Source organism: Cetorhinus maximus, chromosome 10, assembly GCF_964194155.1.
Source record: "Cetorhinus maximus chromosome 10, sCetMax3.hap1.1, whole genome shotgun sequence".
NCBI lineage: Eukaryota > Metazoa > Chordata > Chondrichthyes > Lamniformes > Cetorhinidae > Cetorhinus > Cetorhinus maximus.
In genome coordinates, this window is record NC_135888.1 from 3189679 (window position 1) to 3216281 (window position 26603).

General features: G+C 44.1%; 1 protein-coding gene and 1 long non-coding RNA gene across 10 annotated transcripts in view; one reads left to right on the top strand and one right to left on the bottom strand.

Moving 5' to 3' along the window:
* The window catches only part of LOC144685408 (uncharacterized), a 1061419-nt gene that overhangs the window by 879410 nt on the left and 155406 nt on the right, over nt 1–26603 (bottom strand). The window lies entirely within an intron of this gene.
* The window catches only part of rabgap1 (RAB GTPase activating protein 1), a 206270-nt gene that overhangs the window by 8127 nt on the left and 171540 nt on the right, over nt 1–26603 (top strand). For 2 of the 9 annotated variants that reach the window (XM_078549828.1, XM_078549831.1), the window contains exon 1: nt 5630–5696. The exons of 3 other annotated variants lie outside the window; for them this stretch is intronic. The gene's annotated coding sequence lies outside the window, so the exon portion shown is untranslated. Of the gene's footprint in view, nt 1–5629; nt 5697–26603 lie in introns of those variants that run through there. 4 more of the 9 variants (XM_078549835.1, XM_078549830.1, XM_078549833.1 and 1 more) reach the window with 4 other exon arrangements.

A 26603-nucleotide genomic window follows, 5' to 3' on the forward strand; every position in this document is an offset into this window, starting at 1 on the left:
TCCAGGTATCAGACAGTCTTCCCTTACCCTGGTAATGGGGATTGTGGTCTCTGCTGGAGGCATCTACTCTGAGGAGGAAGAGAGGGGCAGAAGGGAGAGGAGGCCAGGTGTCCCTATGCAGCTTCCAGGGGAGGTTCCTGTGGGAGGAGAGGCGCAGGCACAAGAGGCACAGGGCCAGCAGGTAGTCCAAGGCACTGGCAAGGGGGGGACCCACTGGAGGAAGAGGATCTTGATGCAGCTCCACAGGCCACAGATGATGAACCCAGTAGTGAGTCTGAAGAGGAGCACGGTGAGGAGAACGCTGAGGGCGTGAAGCCAGACCTCAGTAACCTCCAGGGAGGCAGGGACACCAGGGACGCCTTGATCCAACGCTCCTTCAGCTAGGCTGCCAAATAAGAGCTACCACCTCATGCCCGGGCTGCCGTCTCCATCCTGGATCACAGGATAAACCTTCCTTTGGCTCCCAAGATACACTCGGTGCCTGTGCAATAAATTTTCAAGCCACCCACATCCAGCATTACACACTGGCCAACAAAATAAATGAAGCATACTCAGGCCAATAGCACAAAAGCAAATGTAATTTAATGTTAGAACTCACATACTCTTGAACCAAAAAAACTAGTGTTGGTAGTCACACTATTGAAAAATGAAGAACAAAATAAGGGAACAAAAGATCATCCATGACCAGTCCCTCTTGTGCTTAAGGTGCTTTAAACTTAGGTTTATGGGTGCTATGTCTTGGTGCTTCCCCCCTCGCTGGCACTGGCATTGGAGACAGTCTGCTGTCCTGTTGGCCTTGATGACCTTGGCAGTCGTCCTCTGGCCAGTGGAGCCCGTGCTGGTCGCACCTGGGAGGGAGCAGCCAGTGCCACAGCTGGCATCTCCCCAGTAATCACAGCCTCATCAGATGTCATGGTCACTGGCATAGGGGTGGAGGAGCTGCTGCCATCATCCAGAGCACCCTGAGAGGAGTCCGCAGAGATGACAAGCAGGTTGTGCGCCAACAAGAGGTCACTGTGGACCTCCCTGCTCACCAATGGATGGACACCAGCTGGGATACTGGGTGCCCCTTCCATCTCACACATGGACACTGACCAACTGAGGCCAGTGCCTGTGTGAGGACTTGCAGGTCTGAGCGCAACCCCAGGAACCCTTGACTCTGTTCCTGGAGCTGTCTCTCCATGAGAGTCGCCACTCTCTCAATGGAGGGGGCAGTGCGCTCGGCCATGAGGGTCAATGCTGTGCTCACGCTCCTCAGGGACTCCTCCACAATGGAGACCATGGCATGTATACTCTCTTGGACCTCCGCCAGATCCTCCTGCACTTCTCACAGGACGTCCAGTATCTGCTGCCTAATGGACAACTCCAGAGGCCCACCATCAGCATTTGACTGAGCATCATCCTGGTCCCCAGCAGTCCTCTGACTGCCGGCACCCTGGGCACTCTCTGCCTCCGCCTGCTCCTCAAGCGAGTGTGAAGTGCCCTCACCGCTGTGCACTGAGATTCTAGTCGCCAAACTAATGCCCACCTGGTATCTGCACTGGTGCCTGGTTCAGAGAGCAGGTTCTTGGGGACCATGGTGGTCCTGCACGGTCAGAGTGGCCCTTCAGGTTCCAGAGAGTGAACGCCTGCTGGCGAACATAGAAAGGACATGTCATTAGTTAAAGTCAACACACTGTCACTGTGCATCCCAGGCACCCTGGTGAGACAATGGAGATCTGCATGATGATGCTCTCGTCTTTGAATGATCAGGTCGTTGCTCACATCAATGAAGAGACTACACTAGAATGGTTGCACAAGCCAATATTCTCACCTCAGTGTGCTGCACTCTTACCTTTGTCTAGCACCCCAGCCTCACCGCGGCCACTTGACCGAGGTGCATGGTGCCTCTCGCGCTCCAAGGCCTCCTGCTCATAGCGGGAGAGGATTAGGAGGTGTGGGGGTCCTCCGCCAGTCTGCAACCTCTCAATATTGTTGTGGGATGTCTTGCCCTGAAAGGACGGAGGAGCATTGATTAGTCCGCTCAGTATATGCAGTGCCATTGGAGCCTGGCCAACCCCAACTGAGGAACACCTCACAGGGCACATCCATGTTGTGGCCCTTGAGCCAGAAGGCACTCAGTCGAAGCAGCTAGGGCTCAGCCCCTTGGCTAGCGCCAGTGTGATTGACAGTTGGCTCTAACACCCCTGAGCCCCACGTGGGGACGGCCAGCCCAAAGTAATGGAATGTGCTGCCTGGGAGGGTGGTGGAGGCGGGTTGCCTCACATCCTTTAAAATGTACCTGGATGAGCACTTGGTACGTCATAACATTCAAGGCTATGGACCAAGTGCTGGTAAATGGGATTAGGTAGGTAGGTCAGGTGTTTCTCATGTGTCAGTGCAGACTCGATGGGCTGAAGGGCCTCTTCTGCACTGTGTGGTTCTGTGAACACACTGACCCATGCCAACACGGTCCTCGCCCTTCCTGAGGGCAGCAGGTCATCGAAGTGCTTCCGGCTCTGTACCCAGGTACACCGCACCACGTTGTGGCTGCTCACCTGGGCTGCCGCCCCCCACCCCCCCCAACCCCACGCAGCCTTTGTGAGGTGCGGTGGCCTCCTCCTCCCATCTCTGGGGACAAGAGTGTCCCTTCTGGCAGCCCTCTCCTCCAGGAGGGCGGCGAGGCACTCGTCGAAAAAACGGGGGGGCGGGGGGGGGGTGAGTGCCCACCTGACCTGCCCTCACACCTGGTGTTTGCTGCCGCACCCGACTCCATCCTTGCAACGGCAGACAGACATCCTTCCCTGACAGCCTTTGTGGGGGCTGCCTGGGCCGTTTTTAAACAGGCTGTCAGGTCGCCATTGGACCCAGCGGCCAACAGGCCCCCTGCCCCTGCTCAGCCCTTCCCGGCCAGTGACGAGCAATGTTTCATGCTGAGCAGCTTTAATTGGCCTGCTAGTGTGAAATCACAGTCGGGCCTTGATCGTGGGCGGTGGTGGGATTCCCGCCCGATGGCAAGGGCCAAATCCTGCCCTGTATTTCTCAAATATTTTCTAGACTTTTTTTCTTTTGGCCAGCACAGATCCAATGGGCAAAATAGCCTCCTCCTTCTGTGCTGTAAATGTTCTACGTTTCCATGAATTAACTATTCTGTACTGCCTAGGGAATAAGACAAAAACTGATGATAATCAGGGAATGATTTAGTTTAGGCGACCTTGGCTGAATACTCATTGGGTTGAAAACGAAAACAGAAACAGAAATACCTGGAAAAACTCAGCAGGTCTGGCAGCATCGGCGGAGAAGAGCACAGATGACGTTTCGAGTCCTCGAAACGTCAACTGTGCTCTTCTCCGCCGATGCTGCCAGACCTGCTGAGTTTTTCCAGGTATTTCTGTTTCTGTTTTGGATTTCCAGCATCTGCAGTTTTTTGTTTTTATTTTTAACTCATTGGGTTGAGTTGGAAAGACAAGAAACCTGTTCCCTGTACGGTGAGTAACAACCAGAAGATGTGTACTTGCTCTGTTGCTGTCCCTCTCTTCTCCCCTCAATGCCTTGCTTCTGTTTTTGTGTCTGAGTTTGACGACCTGCCCAAAATTAGGAACACGCCAGAATTAGAACCTGGGTGTTAATGTGATCTGACGGTTGTGCATCGCAAACCACTAGAACACCAACATGATGTGCCAGTTAAGTGCTTTAGATTCTTTTATTCTTCACTAAAGCCCATTGAAAGATTCATTACAGGCATTATTTTGTAGCAACATTTTCAATTCCTGTTAAGAAATTATGCATGGTACTGTGCCACTTGTGAAGTCCTGCGCTAATTTTAGGAATGTGATTTTTACCATATGTTTGTGTCCATTCTTTCAGAGTCAAATTGCCTGTTTCCTTTCATCTATCTGGTAATAGCTCATAAAGAAATGCTTTGAAACATGTCAGCTCTCCCATAGAATCGTGCACCATGCTGCTAGACAAAAGAACCATTCAGGAAATTAGACCCTGGCTTTGCACATTTCACAGTAGGACAATCATCTATTTGTTAATTTTCCATGATTTTACATTACACTGAAACAAATCGTCCATATTTTAGTAGTCTTATAAAGCTAAATAATGTGATGCACTTTTTGGAAAATGCATAATTTTATATGACCAAGTTTAATCAGTGTGGAAATCATGAAAATTACATAATGTAATTTATTATCTCCTTTTCTCCTTATCTTCTTTTTCCTTTTCCCAATTCCTCTTTGTTCCACTTTTTTCCTCCTGGCTTTTCACATTTCTGCCTTCTGCGGCCCTACTTTTCTCCTCTGCCACAGTTTCTCCTCCTATCCCTTATTTTTCCTTCCTTTTTGATCTCCAGTTTCTCTCCTCTCAATTCCTGCTCTATTTGTTTCCCTATTTCCCCCTCTTTCCCTCATTGACCTAGTCCCCCTGACACCAGTTTTTCTTTTCCATCATCTTTTAGACTATGGTCCTGAAGCAGCTTTCCATGATTTCAAATTCTTATTTCTCACAGCTTTTAATATTCGCAATTGGCAACAAATTCCTTTCTTTAAAAAAAAATTATGTGCTCTGCTTCACTAATAGTTCGCGGCAAAGATTTCTATATGCTGACTCTCCTCAATATTGTTTCTAAATTCCCAGGATGTCTGCAGGTACCATTCAGTATAGGGCTAGCATGGCCAGTGACTATACCTGTGGACTTAGCTCTTTCCAGGTATGCTGCATGGTGAATTTATGGGGGATGGATGTTTAATTACCTCCACCACTGAAAATGGCAGAGGTAATGTTTTTGTCTGTGTTTTTAAACAATTTACCTCAAAAACTAATGCACAGATTTCAATGAAACTTGATGTACAGATAGGGTATGGTCCAAGGAAAATCTGATCAGTTTTTCGTGAAGGTGCAAATCCGGATTCGGATCATGGAATTTAAAAAAAACCCTTAACGTTGGGAGATCGGGCGAATTGACTTTTTTTATAATGTTGTGGGTTGTTTTAGAACGTTGTGGATCATCTCAGCTGCTGTGGTGAAATTTGTCACAGCTGTCAAAGTGTGAGCAGAGTTTTCAGAGCAGGTTGTTTGATGTGGATTGTTTTAAGGCTCCTCAGTGAGATTGAAGTTCTCAATAAAAAATATTTTTTCAGCTTTGTAGCTAACCAAGGAAAGAAAATCTGCAAGGAAGAGCTGTGTAATTGTAATAATGTTGAGTTAACAAACCATTGCAGAGGTATCTGCTCCACTGAATGTCCTCTTATCTTGTTATATCTCATGTAAGGTATATCAATCAGAGACTGTGGTGACTTTTCATGCACAATCTTTAAGAGTTCTTCCAAAATACATCTTAACTCTCCAGAGAGTAAACTGGAGAGTTGAAATGGATTTTGGAAGAACATAATGATGGAAGTAGCTATTTTAATGTAGATCAGTAAAATGTATGCATCTTCCATAAAACAATGTTACAGTCTGTGGGCTCCTGCTTTCCAAGCCCAAGCGCCCCATTTGTACGTGGAAAGCAGGGCCAGGACCCCTTTAAGTCCAAACTCAGAGCAAGCCAGGGTCCCTTTAAGTCCAAACTCAGAGCAAGCCAGGGTCCCTTTAAATTTAAGCAGTGCTCAGGCGCATGCGCACTGCTAGGGGCCGGGTGCTTGGTGGGGGCGCATGCGCACTGCCCAGGGAGCCGCGAGGGTGCGAATGACGTCGCTGGGAAGCTGCAGCGGGTAAGAGAGGCTCCGCCGCTTGTTTACTTTTTCCACCGCGAAGCCGGAGCCGCAACCCCGGAGCCCGAAAACCGAGGCCCTGCAGCGGGACAGGAGGAGGGGGAAGCCCCGAGCACAGGCCGCTCCTGTTCTGGCCCTTTATTCGCTCAGGCGGAGCGAGGCGAGGCCCCGGCTGCTCCGCTCCGCCCAGCCTCGCACCGGGGGCTCGGCGATGCCGAGGTGCGGGGAGTTGGCTCCTCCGTCCCCCCCGCTGCAGCTGCGGGGGGTGGAGCGCGGGGAGAGGGGGAGAGAGAGGGGGGGGGTCACAGTCCGGGTTACCCGACAACAACACCCCCGCCCCAGCACTGCGCATGTCACTCCCCCCGCAATGGGAACCCGACAGCAAACTCCTGCCCCCCCCCCCCACCGTGACCCCCCGCCTGTGACCCCCCCCTCCCCCCCCGCCCGTGACCCCCCCTCCCCCCCCGCCCGTGACCCCCCCTCCCCCCCGCCCGTGACCCCCACCTCCCCCCCGCCCGTGACCCCCCCCTCCCCCACGCCCGTGACCCCCCCTCCCCCCCGCCCGTGACCCCCCCCTCCCCCCCGCCCGTGACCCCCCCCTCCCCCCCGCCCGTGACCCCCCCCTCCCCCCCGCCCGTGACCCCCCCCTCCCCCCCGCCCGTGACCCCCCCCTCCCCCCCGCCCGTGACCCCCCCCTCCCCCCCCGCCCGTGACCCCCCCCTCCCCCCCCGCCCGTGACCCCCCCTCCCCCCCGCTCGTGACCCCCCCGCCCGTGACCCCCCCTCCCCCCCGCCCGTGACCCCCCCTCCCCCCCGCCCGTGACCCCCCCTCCCCCCCGCCCGTGACCCCCCCTCCCCCCCGCCCGTGACCCCCCCTCCCCCCCGCCCGTGACCCCCCCCTCCCCCCCGCCCGTGACCCCCCCCTCCCGTGACCCCCCCCTCCCGTGACCCCCCCTCCCGTGACCCCCCCTCCCCCCCGCCGCCCGTGACCCCCCCTCCCCCCCGCCGCCCGTGACCCCCCCTCCCCCCCGCCGCCCGTGACCCCCCCTCCCCCCCGCCGCCCGTGACCCCCCTCCCCCCCGCCGCCCGTGACCCCCCTCCCCCCCGCCCGCGATCCCCCTCCCCCCCGCCCGCCCTCCCCCCGCCGCCTGTGAACCCTGTTCTCCCCCCGCCGCCCGTGACCCCCGTCCTCCCTACCTTGCCCGTGCTCCCTTCTCAGCCCCGCCCCTCCCGTGCCCTCTGCTTCCACTGCCCTTTGGGTAAGAGAGTTCCACTGACTCACGACCCTCAAAGATAAAATTTCTCCTAATTTCTGTCTTAAATGAGTGACGTCGTATTTTTAAGCCGTGCCCCCTTGTTCTCAATTCTCCCACAAGAGGAAACATCCTCTCCATATACACCCTATCAAGACCCCTCAGGATCTTAAAGGTTTCAATTATGTCGCCTCTTACTCTTCTAGATTCCGGTCAATACAAGCCTAACCTGTCCAGCCTTTCCTCATAAGCCTTTTCCTGGTATTAGTCTAGTAAACCTCCTTTGAACTGCTTCTAATGCATTTACATCCTTCCTTAAATAAGGAGACCAATACTGGACCGGTACCGTACTCCAGATGTGGTCTCACTTGTTCTCTCTATAACTGAAATGTAACCTCCCTACTTTTGTATTCAACCCCTCCCCATGCCCTCCCCCCTCCCTCCCCCCTCTGGCCTCTCCTCAGTGTTCTCAGGGAAAAGTGATATCTTACCGCTATTATAACTTTACCTTTTTGAAAATCTTCAATGATTGAATGACTGAAGCATTTAAAACAGTTGCATGGATACATTTAAGATGCTCAATGCTTTGCTTTCTTTTTGTGGCTGTGCGCGCAAGTCAGGGTGATTTTTCTTTTATTCTGGATGATTTAATCAAGTCCAATCCTGGGCAAGTTTCAGCATTGGTAATGAATGTGCGGATTAAACAGGACTACAGCTCCCAACTTGCTCTGCTGCCTGCCCCTTACGAGCAGGACATGTATATTTCAGCGAGGAATTGATTTGGTTCGCTTGCTAATTCAGTGTCTTGCTGTCTTTGTTGGCTGCTGGCTTTACAGATGTTTCGTCCTGATTTTTCAGGGTCTATTTTTTATTGTTCTGTTCCGCATCTCTGTTTTGTTTTCATGATTCCTTTCCATTGGCTAGCAATGATGTAAGGGGTCAGTATTTGGATCTCAGTTTTCAGATTGTTTAAGACCCGCTGTATGCTAAAAGCTTAGTGTTGTTGTTCCATGATTTGGAATAACAGTGCAAGAAATTAAACATTATAGCTTAAATTAGTGAGCACAGTTAAAGGGCACATTTCATTCTACCCGAGAATGCTGCATGATAGGATATCATAGCTTTGTATGCACAGTGTGAGGTATCACCATTAGCAATCTGAGGGTGTAGTCTTCCTGGTTAAAGCCATCAGTTATTGAATTAAGCTTATGTACAAAACATTTTGGATTAGCAACAAAATATACTGCAAGAGGATATAACTCTTTGAGTTGTTTTTGTAAAATTCTTTGGTAACTGGAAAACTGACAACTGACTTCTGTAGAAATTAAAATCACATTGCTGTCGTGTACATTGTTTACATTTCTGTATCTATGAACAAAACCTAATAATTTAAATCTTATTTAATACCTAAATATTGTTTATACTTCTCAGAACTTAGATTATTTTTTACCAAGCCTAAGGAAAATGCCTATAACCATGTATTTTGCACTGGCTGATAAACATATCGGCTAAGATTTTCAACCTGTGCCCAAAATAGACTCAGAGGTGCTCCCTGATTTAGCTCTGTTGGTTGCCTTTTTTATAAGGTGGGAGATAAACAGCTGGTATTGAAAATTGTTGTAATATTGATGGAAATTTTCTTTAAGTGGCAGCTATTGATTTATTGCTAGGAGCTATGGGTTGTTGGTCTATCTAGTTTTTTTTTGTGTGATTAGTTAAGGACCTTCTATAAAAGTCTGCTTTTATTACCAATTTCAGTATTTGTATTTTTTCCAGGGTTGCTTTTTAAAGCTTTCCTTTTTGCATCATAAACAGAAGGATCAATGTGGGGGCCCAATAAGCCAGGTTAAATTTGGAGAAATTGTTTTTTATTATGAACATCACTTAAGAATGCAAGTAAGAAAGTGAAAAGGGATATTTAAAGTAATGGCAAGCAAGGTTATTACACAGTTAAGAGGCAAAATTTTTCTGGGCTTCAGTGCTTAAAGTACCATATCACCATTGTAATATGAAATGCATCTTTAAAGTCTGACTGGTATTTAATTCTGTAATTTAGTTTTACAATTCCATTTGTAGCACAGATTGCATGATCATTGTATGCAGTGTATCCAGTTTGTTAATAAAACAGCTTAAATCATTGTCAAGGTCCTAACATTTATGGATGCTTTAGGTGTGTATCCCGAGACCTGATTTTTGGTAAAAGAGTATGGGAAATTGAAACTTTTTTCCCCTCCATTGGGAGATCAGGTTTTACAGATACATCACTTAAATAAAAATCAGAAATCAAGAGGTGCATCTGTAATACGTTTAAAGCAAATGGAGGAGAAATGTTTACTCAGGTGAATTCTATGTATAACATGGCAGTTCTTAATTCTGAATTGCTTTTGAAGTCATGTGTACATACACAGTCTACATGCCAGAAGCCACTGAAATTTGGCATGTATTTTCGGATGTGTATTTTGGGTGTATTTAATTTCTTTTGCCAGTTATGATCTGGTTAGGCACTGTAAACATTTGAAAAGAAATCCGAATACCTTGTTTTAACCAATAGAACTACGCCACAAGTCACTTTTTTGTCACTTTTTTTTAACAAAACTGTTGTATATAAAAGAATTAAACAAAACAAGTGCTATTAACTTAACAATATGGTTTATAACTATATATGTTATGCGCTCAGGTTTACTTCCTACTTCCCCCAAGAATTCTCTTATGAGACTTATCAATCTTAAAGTTATTTACTCCTGTAGAGACCACCCATAAGTATGCCACAGTCCTATGGTGATTTCTCCTCAGCTCTGGCTATTCTCAGAGGAAAAACTTTCATTCACCCTCTCTTGACTGTGGAGGCCTCTGTCCCTTGTTCTGGTTACTTTGCTAATACTTCCAAGCTAATGTGCTGGTTACTTTTGCAATAAGACTGTGAGGCCTACTGTAGATTCGTCCACTAGCTTCAAACTAGGCAAGCTTCCGACTTCTGTTTCTCACAAGATTCACACTGAGGTTAAGACTCACCTGCCTTCCATGTGGTCAATAATGAAGCTAGTTTTACTTGGCTTACCGTGCAGGTCTGCCTAATTGTCATTTATTTTGGCCAACTTCTCTGTGAACTGCAAACCACATGAATTTAAACTGCAACTAATAACCTCTCCCAGTTAACACCTAGATAAATTGAAACCGTGGAGCCTTTCTACACTCCACCCATCTCCATGGCAATGTAGCCTGCTCTGGGCTATCTCAGACTGAACTTCAAACTAATTATTCCCAATTTTCAGTTTCTCCAGCTAAGTAAGCCCATCTGCTGTTTTATAGTTCTAACTCTTTTCTGACTATTATGAACAAAGCTGGGTAACCTTCTGAACTGCCATTTCTTTAAGTGTTCTGACAATCACTAAAGCCCAGCGTTTTAATTACCTTAACTTTAGAACAATAACCTTTCCAGAACTAAACAGGACGTTGAAAATATTAACATGAGCCATGAATTAGATACTGTTTCTGCAACACAGTTGCAATTCTTGTTGGAATTTGCCAGTTTGGCTCTGGCTTACAACAAAATCAGGGAGAATTAGCCATAGGTTGATTTTAAATAATTAAAAATGAATCAGCAATGAATAGATTTTTTTTGTTTTTTCTTCATTCATGTGATGTGGGCTTCACTGGCTGGGCCAGCACTTATTGCCCATCTCTAGTGTTGCCCTTGAGAAGGTGGTGGTGAGCTGCTTTCTTGAACCGCTGCAGTTCATGTGGCGTAGGTACACCCACTGTGCTGTTTGGAAAGGAGCTCCAGGATTTTGACCCAGCGACAGTGAAGGAATGGCAATATATTTCCAAGTCAGGATGGTGAGTGGCTTGGAGGGGAACTTCCAGGTGTCGGTGTTCCCATTTATCTGCTGCCCTTGTCCTTCTAGATGGTGGTGGTCGTGGATTTGGAAGGTGCTGTCGAAGGAGCCTTGGTGAATTCCTCCAGTGCATCATGTAGATGATACACCTGCTACTATGCGTCGGTGGTGGAGGGAGGGAGTTAATGTTTGTGGATGTGGTGCCAATCAAGCGGGGCTGCTTTGTCCTGGACGGTGTCAAGCTTCTTGAGTGTTGTGGGAGCTGCACTCATCCAGGCAAGTGGAGAGTACTCCATCACTCTCCTGACTTGTGCCTTGTAGATGGTGGACAGGCTTTGCAGAGTTAGGAGGTGAGTTACTCATCGCATGATTCCGAGCCTCTGACTTTCTCTTGTAGCCACAGTATTAAGGCCAGTCCAGTTCAGTTTCTGGTTGATGGTAACTCCCAGGATGTTGATAGTGGGGATTCAGTGATGGTAATGCCATTGACCATCAAGGGGTGATGGTTAGATTCTCTCTTGTTAGAAATGGTCATTGCCTGGCACGGTGCATCGCGAATGTTACTTGCCACTTGTCAGCCAAAGCCTGGATATTCAAAACAAAAACAAAAATACCTGGAAAAACTCAGGTCTGGCAGCATCTGCAGAGAGGAACACAGTTAACGTTTCGAGTCCGAATGACCCTTCAACAGAACTAAGTAAAAATAGAAGAGAGGTGAAATATAAGCTGGCTTAAGGGGGAATGGGACAAGTAGTAGACCTGAGTTTTTCCAGGTGTTTTTGTTTTGGATTTCCAGCATCCGCAGTTTTTTGCTTTTATTTTAAAGCCTGGATATTGTCTAGGTCTTGCTGCATTTGGGCATGGAGTGCTTCAGATAATTGTAAAGTATTAATAGTTTCTTAATTTTTTGGGGAGCTGAATCAGACATTGATATCTGTTCAGTGTCTGCTCCTTGCTTATGATATGAATTGTACTTTTAGCAGGATGAGGGTCATTTGATTTTAACGTGAAACCTCTTATTTAAGAGGTAAAATTACTTAGAAGTGTGATCTGACAATGCAGCATTTTAATGTTCCAACGTGCCACTTTGTAATTTGGAAACATGCAAGTTTACCTCAGTTATCACACAGGAATCTCTGGCCTCAAGTTGCTCTGTTGAAGGAATTACCAAAGAAAGGTCATCAGCTTCACAATAGTTTAGATTGAAAGATGGAAAATCAGCAGATGAGCCTCCTGACTATGGTATTAACTAGGTGCAGGCTTCTATTGAAAATACGTTCAGTAGCTTACCTAATGCTGTTCAGATGAAGTGGTGTTTCAATTATGGAGCAGAGAAAAATAACATTTAAAATTTAACTAAATTAAAAAGAAATGTGGTTTGTACAACTAACGAGTGCTTGTCACAAGGATAAAGAAAATTGCTCAGTTGATAAAATTTGTTTCCTGTAAAGTGCTGGATGCTTGTGGAAATTCAGCATGTAGAACTGGTTAGTGCACTTTGCAATAATGCATAAAGTCAGATTATTAACAATATTGAAGGCAGTTAAACAGTACAATTTTGGAAAGTGTAATTTTGTGGTTGGTAGATTTCTCAGTTGGGTAAATTAATGTTTATTCATTGGAGTGGCGGTATATATTTTCTCTCTAAAAACTCTGGTTATTTATATTCCCCATTTCTCTTTTGATGCATAATCTACTTTCTCTTTTGTTGTGTTAGTTAAAAATGACCACCTTTCTTGATTTATGCAAGCTGAAACTGAAGTGTACAACCATGACTCAGTGTTAGTACTCTTGCCTTGGAGTCAGAAGGCTGTTGGCTCAAGTCCCACTCTCCAGACTTCACCTAATTCACGCCGACACTTCCATGCTCCCTTGTTACTGCATTGAATTCTTGGAGGTGCTGTCATTTGGATGAGACATTAAATCTAGATCTTGCCTGTCTCCTCGTGGGTGAAAAAGATCCCCATGGCACTTTCCAAAGAAAAGCCAGGGAATTCTTCCTGGTGTCCTGGCCAATATTTATTGCACAACCAGCATGAATAATGTTATTATTTAAATCTCATTGCTGTTCGTGTGCAAACTGGGTACAACAATGACACTTTTTCAATAGGTACTCTACATAAGTGGCTGTAAAGTGCTTTGGGATGTTCAAAGTTCATTCTTTATCTCTGATTACTAGGCATTAATGCTAATGTATTTATCAGGTTTCTCAAGTGCTAACTTTAAACAAATATGCTCGGAGACCTTTTTTTGCATCTCAACTGATTGTAGGAACATAATCTGACCGAATGTACTTGGTACTTTTTTTAAAGTGTATTTGTTATTGGTATCTTATCAAACCTGGAATTGATATCAAAAACAAAAATACCTGGAAAAACTCAGGTCTGGCAGCATCTGCGGAGAGGAGCACAGTTAACATTTCGAGTCCGCATGACTCTTCAACAGAACTAAGGAAAAATAGAAAAGGGGTGAAATATAAGATGGTTTAGAGGGGGGGGGGGGGGGGGGTGTGGTGTTGAGACAAGAAGAGCTGGATGAAGAGCCAGTGATAGGTGGAGATAACCAAAAGATGTCACAGACTAAAGGACAAAGAGGTGTTGAAGGTGGTGATATTATATAAAGGAATGTGCTAATTAAGGGTAGAAAACAGGACGAGCAAGGGCCAGTAATAGGTGGAGATAACCAAAAGATGTCACAGACAAAAAGACAAAGAGGTGTTGACGGTGGTGACATTAGCTAAGATATGTGCTAATGGTGACATTAAGGGTAGAAAGCAGGATGAGCAAGGTACAGATAGCCCTAGTGAGGGTGGGGGTGAAGGAATCAAAAAAGGCTAAAAGGTTAAAAGGCCACCCCACCCCCACTAGGGCTATCTGTACCTTGCTCATCCTGCTTTCTACCCTTAATGTCACCATTAGCACATATCTTAGCTAATGTCACTGTAATAGGTGGAGATAACCAAAAGATGTCACAGACAAAAAGACAAAGAGGTGTTGACGGTGGTGACATTAGCTAAGATATGTGCTAATGGTGACATTAAGGGTAGAAAGCAGGATGAGCAAGGTACAGATAGCCCTAGTGAGGGTGGGGGTGAAGGAATCAAAAAAGGCTAAAAGGTTAAAAGGCCACCCCACCCCCACTAGGGCTATCTGTACCTTGCTCGTCCTGCTTTCTACCCTTAATGTCACCATTAGCACATATCTTAGCTAATGTCACCACCGTCAACACCTCTTTGTCTTTTTGTCTGTGACATCTTTTGGTTATCTCCACCTATTACTGGCCCTTTATCCAGCTCTTCTCGTCTTATATAAGCTCAGGATAACCTCCCTGCTCTTGTACTCTATGCCCCTATTATTAAAACCCAGGATACTGTATGCTTTATTAACTGTTCTCACCCATTGTCCCCAGATGCAGACTTTCTCAGGAGGGGTAAATAAACAGGAACCCTAGCTTCAGAGTACAGGGCCAGTTGTAGTGCCCTGAGCCCTAACTGCTTCTTGACTGAGACCTGATAATGTGGTTTGGACAAGTGCCCTAGCGAGTTGTGGAAATTTTGGATGGGCCCCTGGGTTAAGCAAGCAGTGACCAAGGCTTTGACAACATAAATCATTTGAATTGCAAAGTATTTAAATTTTGTGAATGAGATCATGTATGTGAAGCCCTCAGTTAATGCATATGTCTGATTGAAGCTGCCCTTTTATGTGGAGACAGGAAGGGATCAGAGGCAGTTGTTTTGTGTACTTGAAGCTAATAGGGTGTTGATGAGCAGGTACAGTGGATTTGGCTTGCTTTTGCTCATTTGGCTAGCAACCTTTTACAGCCACAATACAGTGTGTGGTCTGGAGTGCAGGCCTCCCACTTCCTTCTCAACCTTCAGTAGCCACATTTGTAAGCTGTCAACTCCCTAAATCACGGTCACTTGTTCTATCTCTGTAAGATTCACCTATTTCCCATCAGGACACAAGAAAAGTTATGCTCATGTACTACTGCCCTAATACAGTAATGTGAACATGTATATGCAAAATATTGTAAATACTAGAAATTTGAGATAAAAATGGAAAGTGCTGGAAACATGCAGCAGGTCAGATAGCATATGTGGAGAGGAAGAGGTAGGTTAATGATTTGGGTCTTACCATTCTTGTATTTTTATTAATGTTTACATTACACTTCTGGGATTTTTATTCTGTCATTATGTAACACGTTACCCACATCAACACTAGCCCTTGTACTGGCAGTTTTTTGTAGGGACCACTTTACTTTCTGCTCTTTGCTCCATTGAGAGAGGCACATGACATTGGCCATCTGTAAATTTGATAATTTTCGAAGCGATTGAAATCTAAATCAGTCTCTGAATATCTTTTCAATGTTTGACAAAAGTAATTAAAGCAAAGCAAAATGCTTTATGAAGTAAAAGGAAGAAAATAAGGTTGCAATTCAGTTGCAGAAATAAAATTGTGCTGGTTCTATCAAATAAGTTTTTAAAATAATGTAATATTTATAGCATTTTCTTTATTTCAATCATAAAGACTCACATTTAGTGCCTTTCACGACTTCAGGATGCCCCCAAAGTGCTCTATAGCCAATGAAGCATTTTCGAAGAGCAGTCACTGTTGTAAGAAACTCACCAGCCAATTTGAGAACAACACGCTCTCACAAACCTCAGTAAGACAATTACCATATAATATGTCTGGGGAATAAATGTTAGCTAGGACACTGGGGTAACTCTCCTACTGCTCTTTGAAATAGTGCCATAGGATGTTTTTCATCCACCTGAAAGAACGGACAGAACCTTAGTTTAACATCCCATCTGAAAGGCAACATGTCCAACAGTGCAGCACTCCCCCAACACTGCACTATAATGTTGACCTAGATTTTTGTGTTCACGTTCTGGGATGGGACTTTAACCCACAATCTTCTGACTTGGAGGGGAGAATGTCTTCAGAATGACTTCTTTGATATAATTAAATCTCAATTTTTTGTCACTTTTGTCATGTTGCCATGTAGAATCAGAGTCCACTTGCCAGCCAATCAGCACACTTTCCTCATACAGTATAAAGTTGTTGTGGCTTCCTCTGACATTGGTATTCTTGTGATTGTCCTGATGAGTGCTAGTCAAAAAGTTTTGACAAAATGTCTTTTTTCAGCAATATTCAAGTTCTGTACTACCAAATGACTATCAGTCCTGTTCATGTTATTTCATACTGTGTACCTTTGAACAAAGTTGTTGGATAGTGATCTGAAAAAAGAACCTTGGGCTATTCTGATTTTTTCATAGCTTCCTGGAAGTTGGTACATCAATTTCACATCACTGCTGGCAAATTCTACCTAAGGCAGGGGCCAAACCTGGGATTTCCCTGAGTCTACATGACTCTGTGTTCTACCTTGTGACACAGAGAGAGTGATTGGAGAGTTAGAAGAAAGGAATGAAGTTACAGTTAATAGAACTGTAAGTAAAAGTGACAAATAATATCTGAAGAATAGCATTTGTACTAAAGTTACTAACTTTGGACCTGCAGCTGAAGCATTGGGTGCAACCATGTGATGCTCTCCAATAAATTTTACTGTCCGTCCCTAAGTTCTTCACTGTGCACATACATTTATGATCAGAGTTTCTCTCCCAGGTGTTACCGTTCAAAAATTTAGGGATTGTGACCAGCAGTGTTCTTATTAAACTGATGCCACAGTGTTAGACTCAGTGTTGGAACCTATGTGGTATGACATTGATTAATGAGGAAACTGGGCATGTACTACTTCTCTCCCCTTCAGTGTTGGTTTGGGACATGACTGTCGATAGGTGTACAATTTTACTGTCACTTCAAACTGGGAATAATTTTACACCAACATTAAAGTTGCTGCATAACAGCAACTTTATGATCCTTGATTATTCATTTGTCATGAAGATTGTCTTGGGATGACTTGAAGGCAAGCCTTTAAAACAGCAACAGTTTATAATTATACAGTGCCTTTAATGTAATAAAATGTCCCAGGGAACTTTGCAGGACCAAAAATCAGGCAAAAATTGGTATTGAACAATAGAAGAGTCTGACAGGCAGACAGTGGCATAGTGGTATTGTCACTGGACTAGAAATCCAGAGACCCAGGATAATCCTCTGGAGACCAGGTTCGAATCCCATCACAGCAGATAGTGAAATGTGAATTCAATAAAAATCTGGAGTTAAAAACCTGATGAAGACCACAAAACCATTCCCGATTGTCATTTTAAAAAAAAATCCATCTGGTTCACTAATGTCCTTTAGGGAAGGAAATCTGCCACCCTTACCTGGTCTGGCCTACATGTGACTCCAGACCCACAGCAATGTGGTTGACTCTTAAATGCAATTAGGGATGGGCAATAAATGCTGGCCTAGCCAATGACGCCCACATCCCACGAACGAGTATATAAAAAAAATAGGACAGGTGACCAGATGTGTCGTCAAGACTTTTTAAAGGAGAGAGGGAGCGATGGAGGAGAAGCATTTTGAGTGGGGAGATTTCAGAGCTTAGGGTCTAGATGACTGAAAGCACAATTATAAGGTAAAGGAAATGGGGAGTAAACAAGACCAGAGTTGAAGAAACAAGAGTTCTTGGAGGATTATAGGGTTGGGGAAGTTACAGAAATAGGGAGTGGTGAGGCCATGGCATGATTTGAATACGTGAATATGAAACAAAAAGTCAATGCTTTAGTAGGCTGGGAGCCAATCTAGGTCAGCAAGCAAAGTAGTGGGTGGATGAATGGGATTTAGTGCTAGTTAGGTATTTACAGCAGGGTTTTTGATGAGCTTTTTATGGAGGGCTGAATATGGTATTATCCCTTCCTTTATACTCTGGTTACAATTAGGGGGCCTGTACACCACTCCCACAAATGACTTGGCTTTATCATTCTTCATCTCAACCCAAACCACTTCTACATCCTGATTTCCTGAACTTAGGTCATCCCTCTCTAAATGCTAACACCATCATTAATTAACAGAGCTACCTCTCCACAACTTTCCTTCTTAAATGTCATGTACCCTTCGACAATCAGGTCCTAATCTATGTCATCCTGTAGCCATGTTTCTAATGGATATCAGATTTACTTATTTCTATTGGTGCTATCAGTCCATGTGTTTTGTTTTAAATGCTACTTGCATTCAGATGCAGAGCCTTTAGTTTCGTCCTTTTATTCTTTTTGTAATGTCTAACCTTAGCTGCTGATTTACTCTTAAATTTGTACTCTATGCCCCTTCCTGTCATGGTCTGTTTATCATTTCCCATATTATTACCTTTCTCTCTACTCTTTGGTTTACCACACCTTCCCAAATTTGATCCTTTGCCCCAGATTTAATTCAGATTTTTTAAATTGAATTTAAATTCCACCAGCTGTGGTGGGATTTGAACCCATGTCCCCAGAGCATTAGTCTGAGCCTCTGGTGTCCAGTGACATTACCACCAAGCCACTGCCTCGGTGTTAAAGGTATGGAAGGCAATCACATTTGACACTGATACAAAAGATGGAATTTGAGCTTGTACTTGAATGAAGTTGATCAGCTGGTTGTCAGTTGCCTAATTTATTTGCAAAGGCTAAACAACAACCAGTGCTATCTAAGCCTAATCATGGAATTTGATAAATTGTTGCATTTCCAAAATATGAATGATTATGAGAATCTAGACAATATGTAGTGATGAACTTGCCTTTGCAAAGCACATCAGAACTGAGCTCAAAATGTGCAGTAGCCAGCAGGAACCACTCTTGATCAGGAGGGTGTCTGATCTCAACTGCAGTTCTGACTCTGTTGTTTTGCCCATGATCTTTCTGTTGAAGTTACTTTCAAAGAATTGGACTGGGTGTTTTTCTATGATAAGTATTTTGTTGAATGTGAGGGATTGTGGTGCTAAGGACAAGTTCAGATAATGAGGATGTAATATTTAGCCTGTGACTTCCAAAAGTCCAGATCTTCTGTCGATGTATTTTTAACTTGACCACTTCTAAGTTTATCAAGCTACAGTGCCTGTGTCATTCTCATGGTTGTGACTTTCGGAAGTGTAGCCAAAATGGATGACTGGAGATATTTCCTCTTCCCCCAGTGCCATCCCCTTGCATAACAAACACCAGTGGAATTAAATAAATATCCTGCCTGTGATGCTTCAAACCATTTTACTAATAACTCAAATCTTTTAAAAAATTACTGTAATTTTGAAAGATTAATGGTGTTGGCAGTAGCAGTTGAAGTTGGTTTGGTCAGCTACTGTTCACTCTTATTTTGGTATGTTTGTGGGGTGGGGGAGAACACTTTTTAAAAATTATACCTGTTATTTGGAATTAATGTCAATTTACTTGAAGTGACACTAACTGGCCACTGTCGAAACATAAAGATAAAAATTTAATCATACGATAACAGCCTCATGAATTTGATTACTTCAAAGAAAGAAGACGCTGAATAAAACCGGTTTAACTTGTATCATTTTGTTTAGGGGCTTATTTCCAAAAAGCTGAAACCTGACCCCTTCTGTATCTCCATTTTCTGATTTGAAATTTTGGAAAGCTTGAAGGGACTACACACAAAATGGAATTAATATAGTTACATGCAGGTGACTTTGATTCATGTTCATATTATTAATGTGGCCTCCCTCTGGAATTTGTAAATCCCATGTTGTGTGTGTTTTCCCTTGTATGAAACATTATTTAGACAGGTTAACAGGTATTTGTGTTCGCATCAAGAGCGTAGGTGGTCCTCCTTCTTGGAAGGTGCTGTTGAAGTGAGCTGTAGCAGTGCATCTTGTAGATGGTACACATTGCTGCCCCTCTGTGTCAGTGGTGGAGGAAGTGAATGTTTAAGGTAGTGGGTGGGGTGGCAATCAAGCGGGCTGCTTTGTCCTGGATGGTGTCTAGCTTCTCGAGTGTTGTTGGAACTGCACTCATCCAGGCAAGTGGAAAATATTCCATCCCTCTCCTGACTTATGTGTTGCAGATGGCGGATGGCTTTGGGGAATCAGGAGGTGAATTACTCGCTGCAGAATTCCCAGCCTCTGACCTGCTCTTGTAGCCATAGTATTTATATAACTTGTCCAGTTCTGTTTCTGGTCAATGGTAACCCTTAGGATGTTGATAGAGAGGGGCTCAGCGATGGTAATGCAATTGAACAGCATGGGGAGATGGTTAGATTTTCTCTTGTTTGAGATGGTCATTGCCTGGCACTTGTATGGTGTGAATGTTACTTGCCACTTATCAGGCCAAGCCTGAATGTTGTCCAGGTCTTGCTGCATATGGGCACGGACTGCTTCAGTATCTGAGGAGTCGTGCATGGTGCTGAACATTGTGCAGTCATCTGTGAATATCCCCACTTCTGACCTTGCGTTGGAGGAAAGGGCATTGAAGCAGCTGAAGTTGGTTGGGCCTAGGACACTATCTTGAGGAACTCCTGCATTGATGTCCTGGGACTAAGATGATTGACCTCCAACAACCACAACTATCTTCCTTTGTGCTAGGTATGACTCCAACCAGTGGAGAGTTACCCCCCCCTGATTCCCATTGACTCCAGTTTTACTAAGCCTCATTGATGCCACACTCAATCAAATGCTGTCTTGATGTCAAGGGCAGTCACTCTGACCTCACATCTTTAGTTAAGCTGTCTTGTCCATTTTTGGACGAAGGCTGTAATGAGGTCAGGAGCTGAGTGGTTCTGAGTGGAACCCAAACTGGGCATCAGTGAGCAGATTATTGTTGAGCTTTCCATAACTTTGATGTTTGAGTGTAGACTGGTAATTGGCTGGGTTGGATTTGTTCTGCCTTTTGTGGACAGGACAATTTTCCACATTGGCAGGTAGATGCCGGTGTTGTAGTTACACTGGAACAGCTTGGCCAGTGGCATGGCAAGTCTTTAGTATTATTGCTGGAATGTTTTCAGGGCCCATAGCCTTTGCAGCATCCAGTGCCTTAGCAGTTTCTTGATGTCACGTGGAGTGATTCAAATTGTCTGAAGACTGGTGTCTGTGATGCTGGGGACCTCAGGAGGAGGTTGAGACGGATCATCCACTCAGCAAATCTTGCTGAGGATAGTTGCAAATGCTTCCGCCTTTTCTTTTGCACTGATGTGCTGGACTCGCCCATCGTTGAGGAGGGGATATGTGTGGAGTCATCGCCTCCTGTCAAAGGTAGATGTTTGTCGTAAGCAAAAAACTGCAGATGCTGGAAATCCAAAACAAAAACAAAAATACCTGGAAAAACTCAGCAGGTCTGGCAGCATCTGCGGAGAGGGACACAGTTAACGTTTCGAGTCCGAATGACCCTTCAACAGAACTACTTCAGTAGTGGTGAGCTGACTGTTTGGACTGCTGCCATCCATTTTGTGTAGGTGCACACACTGCTGGGAGGGAGTTTGAGGATTTTGACCAGGTGAAGGACCGGGGGTTATGGGTCCAAGTCAGGATAGGGTGTGACTTGGGGGTTGAAATTTGGAGTTGGTGGTGTTCCCATGCATCTATAGCCCTGTTGTTCTAGATGGTAGAGGTTGTGGGTTTGAAAAGTACTTTTGAAGGTGGCTTGGTGAGTTGCTGCAGTGCATCTTGTATATGGTACATTCTGCTGCCACTGTGCATTGGTGGTGAAGGGAGTGAACATTTAAAGTGGGGGATGGGATGCTGGTCAAGCAGGCAGCTTTCTCCTGGATGGTGTCCAGCTTCTTGAATGTTGTTGGAGCTACACTCATCAGGCAAGTGCAGAGTATTCCATCACACTCATGACAAATACCTTGTAGATGCTGGACAGACTTTTGGGAGCCGGGAGGTGAATTACTTGCTGCAGAATTACCTGCCTCTGACATCTTCTCCTATGCTACAGTATGTATATGGCTGGTCCAGTTAAGTTGGGTGATCAGTGATTTAGTGGGAATTGGGTCAAGGGAGCAGAAGCTGGGTCTCATGGACAGGATGAGCTCAGAGGGCAGTTAGATAAACTTGGAGGAGGTCCATTCAGCAGGAAATCTGGGAGAGATGGGGGGTATGGAAGATTGCAGCAGAGACAGCTAAATAGTTGGTCACAATCTTAGTGCATTTTAATTTGGGTCTAGCACATCAACAGTCTAGTTGTTGGAAATAATATCAGACTTGGAGTTTTTGAATTTAACACGTTGTTCAGGTCCCGTCCTCTCCTCTTTTGCCTGAAGGTTTCCTTTAATATTTGTCCCTTCCCAGCTTAAACCAAGTAAAAAAGCAAAATACCGTTGGTGCCAGATATCTTATAAATCAGAAAATGCCCAAAATACTCAGACCTGGCAGCATCTGTAGAGAGTGAAACAAAGTTAATGTTTCATGCCTGTGACCTTTCTGATGTGAGGTCATCTACCTGAAATGTCAATGCTGCCTGTCTTTCTACAGATGCTGTCAGACCTGCTGAGCATTTCCTGCAATTTGTGCTAAACCAATTAGATCCTTTTTGCTGATAATTTAAATTAATGGTCTTTTAGGGGTAACCTAGTTTTGTGGATATTTGGAATTAACCTTTTTTTATGCCCCTGAATCCAATCTTAAATGCCTGCATTTTCCCCTCAACTTTCCCTATCAATTCTGTTATGGAAATTGAGACCTCCAAACCTTTGTCCTTCATTTTCTTCACCCCCCCCCCACCCTGTACCACAAAAAAAATGTGAAATCCAAAGTTATATCAAATACTATTCTTTAAAAGTGCTCTGGTTCACATCTTTTTTTTTCAATAACGTTTATATTATTTTTCAACTTTGAAACATCTTAACTGTTTCTTCCATGGCATCAATAACTGCAATTTGAAAATGTCCTGTGGATCTTAAATTTTAAGAAGTGTAATGGGTGCGTGAAATTTTCATACAGATGGGTTTCTTTGCTAGGATTTCAGCAAAATATAGTGTAGGGGGCATGCAGTTTTCTTTGTTGTACAAGTAATTATAAATGACTTTCCAATTGAGATGGTGTCTGCAGAAAATATTTTAAGCTGCACTGGTTCCATAATTGATTGAAGTGGTAATAACTTCAGTTATGAATTCGGTCTGCATTTATAGTGAAACTACAAATCTTTAATTCATAGGCTCAAAAGGGCTTACCCTAAAAAAAACATTTTGGGAGACTAGTGTGTAGAATAAAAATGGACCTCACTACAGTGGAACTCCTTTAGGCAAATTGAGCTCTATAACCAAACCGCCTAATTTGTATAGAAACTTGTTAACTTTATTAATGGTGTTGCATTATAGTCGGGTTGTACTGCTATAATCCACAGGTTTGGGGGGGATTAGTGATAACTGATTTTTAAAAAACATTTAAATATTTATTGATTTTATGACCATGGAATAAACAATAGCACAGTATTTTACAAAACTTGCTACTTGTTTTACAGTTCATGGGAATGTTATGTGGGTATGTCATGCTGGTGCATTCTTTGATGGCATTGTGAGGCTTAATGGCCTGGATTTTGTGTTTAGCTGCGAACAAATGGCAGTCACTGCTCATTGCACTTTCACTTGGCCACAGACTTGTTTGTAAACCTTTACACTGTAATTTATGATATTTCAAGATCAGAAACAGTATGGTGTCTCTACAGGGATTGGGGGACCTGTGTGAGTAGGTCAAGCAACAGTGCATTTCCTCAACCAATTGGATTGAAGAAACCTGATAGATATGCAGGGTCCAAACCAGGATGTGCAAGTTTGAATATTTAATTCAATGTGAAATCATGTACAGAAATCAAAATAGAGAGGGAAAGAAAGATGGTATTAGGAGAAATAAAGAAGGAATGAAATTGGTTATAATTCCCATTTTTAAAAAGATCTCAAAACTCAGTTAAAATCTCAAGGAATGAGACTCCAAACTTGTAAAAGTAAAATTTGTGTAAAGGAATTGTTTGGCAATAATTAAAACTTACCATGTTATTAAAAATTCACTTACACTGACAACTTGAATCTATATAGTGCCTTTAATGTAATACAACACCCTGACATATTAGAGTAGACGACCAAAAGTTTGGTTAAAGAAATAGTTTTAAGGAATGTCCTAAAGAAGGAAGTCAAAGTGGCGAGGTGTAGGAGGAATTCCAGAGCTTAAGGCCCAGGCAGCTGAAGACACTGCCATCACAATGATGACACAATTAAGTTTGAGGATGCTGGAGAGGCCAGAATTAGAGGAGTGCAGATATTGTAGAGAGCTGTGGGACTGGAGAAGATTATAGAAATAGGGAAGGGTGGGGTCACAAAGGCATTTGAAAACAAGGATGAGAATTTTAAAATTGAGGCGTCCTTCAATCGGGAGCCAATGTAGGCTAGTGAGCACAGAGATGTTAGATGAATGGGACTCGATGCAAGTTAGGACATGAGCATCGGCGTTTTGGATGTTGTCAAGTTTACGTAAGATAGAAGTTGAGAGGTCAGGCTCTAGAATGTTGAAATAAAAGTTTGGAGGTAACAGGTGTTACCTAAGATGAGAGTTTCAGCAGCAGATGAGCTGAGGTATGGATGGGGTTGGCAATGTTAAGCAGATGGAACCAGTTGGTCTTGATGATGGCATGGATATGTGTTTGGCAGATGTGACATGAAGGATGTGTTACGTGCAGGAGAGAGAGAGACAGGCAAACTGTATCTATTTCCTCTTATTACCTGTCCGTAAGCAGAAGGTGTTTTGAATTAATTTTTAAAAATATGTAGTGGCATGTTTTCCTAATATCTCAGTTTTTGTGGCCCAATTTATTAATAATCCACAGAAAACTCTAGTTAGGATTAACTCAGAGGTTAGTTTATTTCACATAAAACCCAGGGAAGGAGTATCCGCAACGTCCCACTCTGCGTACGCACACTAGTGGGAGGGGGATAGAGAAAAGGAGTTTTACAGTACAAGAACCACTGAAATGACTATTAATTCATGTGATTTCCAGAGCCCAATGAAGAGTTCTTTCATGTGGGCATTTGAGTTCTGCTGGCTGAAGACCGGAGTTGTAGTATTTGCTGTTCAGTTGGTGCTGACTGCAAGATGAAGTATATGTGCAATAACTGGGTTGGTCCTGTAGGCGATGGTACGAAATCTTCTAGCAGAGATGGGTTTCAAGTTTCAGGCTGTTTTTCTGTCTAGAGGGGCCTGCTTCTTCGTGGCTCACTATGTTAAAAGAACAGACTGACTAGTTCTCAGTTCTCAAAAGCATATAGAGATTTCAAAATGGTTACCTTGAGTCATATGACCTTCCTTTGCCACAATGACTTCAAAAGGGATGTTTATCCAGTGTCTGGAGCTGGCTTTGATTTCAGGACTGATAACGTTCCTGTCTTGGCCTGGAAGTGGTAGAGACAGCTGATCTAGTCTCAGTCTTAGTGGCAAAATGAGCTTCTCACACTTGTTGGAGTTAAGAATGGGGGGATGGGTTTAAGACTATTTGCAGTAGAGGTAAGCTGGGGGATGGGGGGACGGTGAGGGGTTTGGTGGTGGTTACTTATGCATTCCAGGATGATCCTGAAATAGTGAGCAATTTTTGAAGATGAGAACAGGACCTGAGTGCTTTGTGGTCCAGCCAGATCTGGTAGTGAATGGCTAAACCACCTGTCAACCATATCTGTTCAAGTTTGCATCCTTTGGATTTAAGGGAGTGGAGATTAAGGTCATACCAGGGGAATGACCAGGTAAGAAAGAGTGAACGTTTCAATGGGAACTGGGGTAGTGAAGGTCAACTTGAATGGCCAAGCGCTTACTCTCTTTTTAGCATGCTTGGTGGGTATCTAGTGGGTAAGTACCCCATATTCACACCATTGCATGAGTGTGAATGTTGAGTCTCTTGATGAGGTTACAGTGTAGCGAAGCTTGGTGAGAAACAGCAAATTGGACAACAACTTCCTGATTTTTAGCGTTTCACTGAGCACGTGCGGATGCTAGAAATTGCTGTCCGACTTATGCATTAATAAAAGAGAGCGCTGCTAGCCTCACCATTATTCTTACTCTGAAATCTGGGTCATTGCATCTGTATGTGGCTGTTGCTATGCCTTGAGCGGGAAGTAGAAAAATGACCCTTTTACATTGACTTGGAGACATGTACTGTGCTCAACACTTTTGTAGGTATCTCTGTACATACGTGTAGAAATGTAGTGCTCCCTTGTTTCAGCACAAAAAACTTGCATCTAAGTGATGTAACAGGCACCTTTAAAAGTACCACTTATTGTGGTAGATTCCCAATTTTGCTATTTCTTTTTACATTAGAGGAAAGCTCGCACCATACCATGTATTGGGTACTGAATCTCTAAGCCTGTTTGATTGCTGGTAATTTCAATTTGTTGCAGTGCACTATTTCTGCCATCATGTTGCCGCTACTTGTATATCATTACAGCAAACTAGAAGGACAAGTTTGACAAAATATAAGCTCCTCCTGTATTTCCGAGTTTTAATTTTCTTTTAAGCCTTATTAGCCTTTCTACAGACATCTCATAACTTCTCAGAGATAAAGGCAGCAATTTGTTATCAATTACTGGATAAAGAGAGCTCAGAACCATTGCATTTTGAAGGGACTTCTAAGTGACTCAGTGTCAGCCAGAGCATTGGTAAACTTGAACAAGCACAAAAATACCTGGAAAAACTCAGCAGGTCTGACAGCATCTGCGGAGAGGAATACAGTTGACGTTTCGAGTCCGTATGACCCTTCATCAGAACTAAGGAAATAGAGAAATGGGGTGAAATATAAACTGGTAGAGGGGGGTTGGACAGGTAGAGCTCGATAGGGGGCCAGTGATAGGTGAAGGCAAAGAAGAGATTGCCAAAGATGTCATAGACAGAAGGACAAAGGGGTATTGATGGTGGTGATATTATCTAAGGACTGTGCTAATGGGGATATTAAGGGTAGCAAGCAGG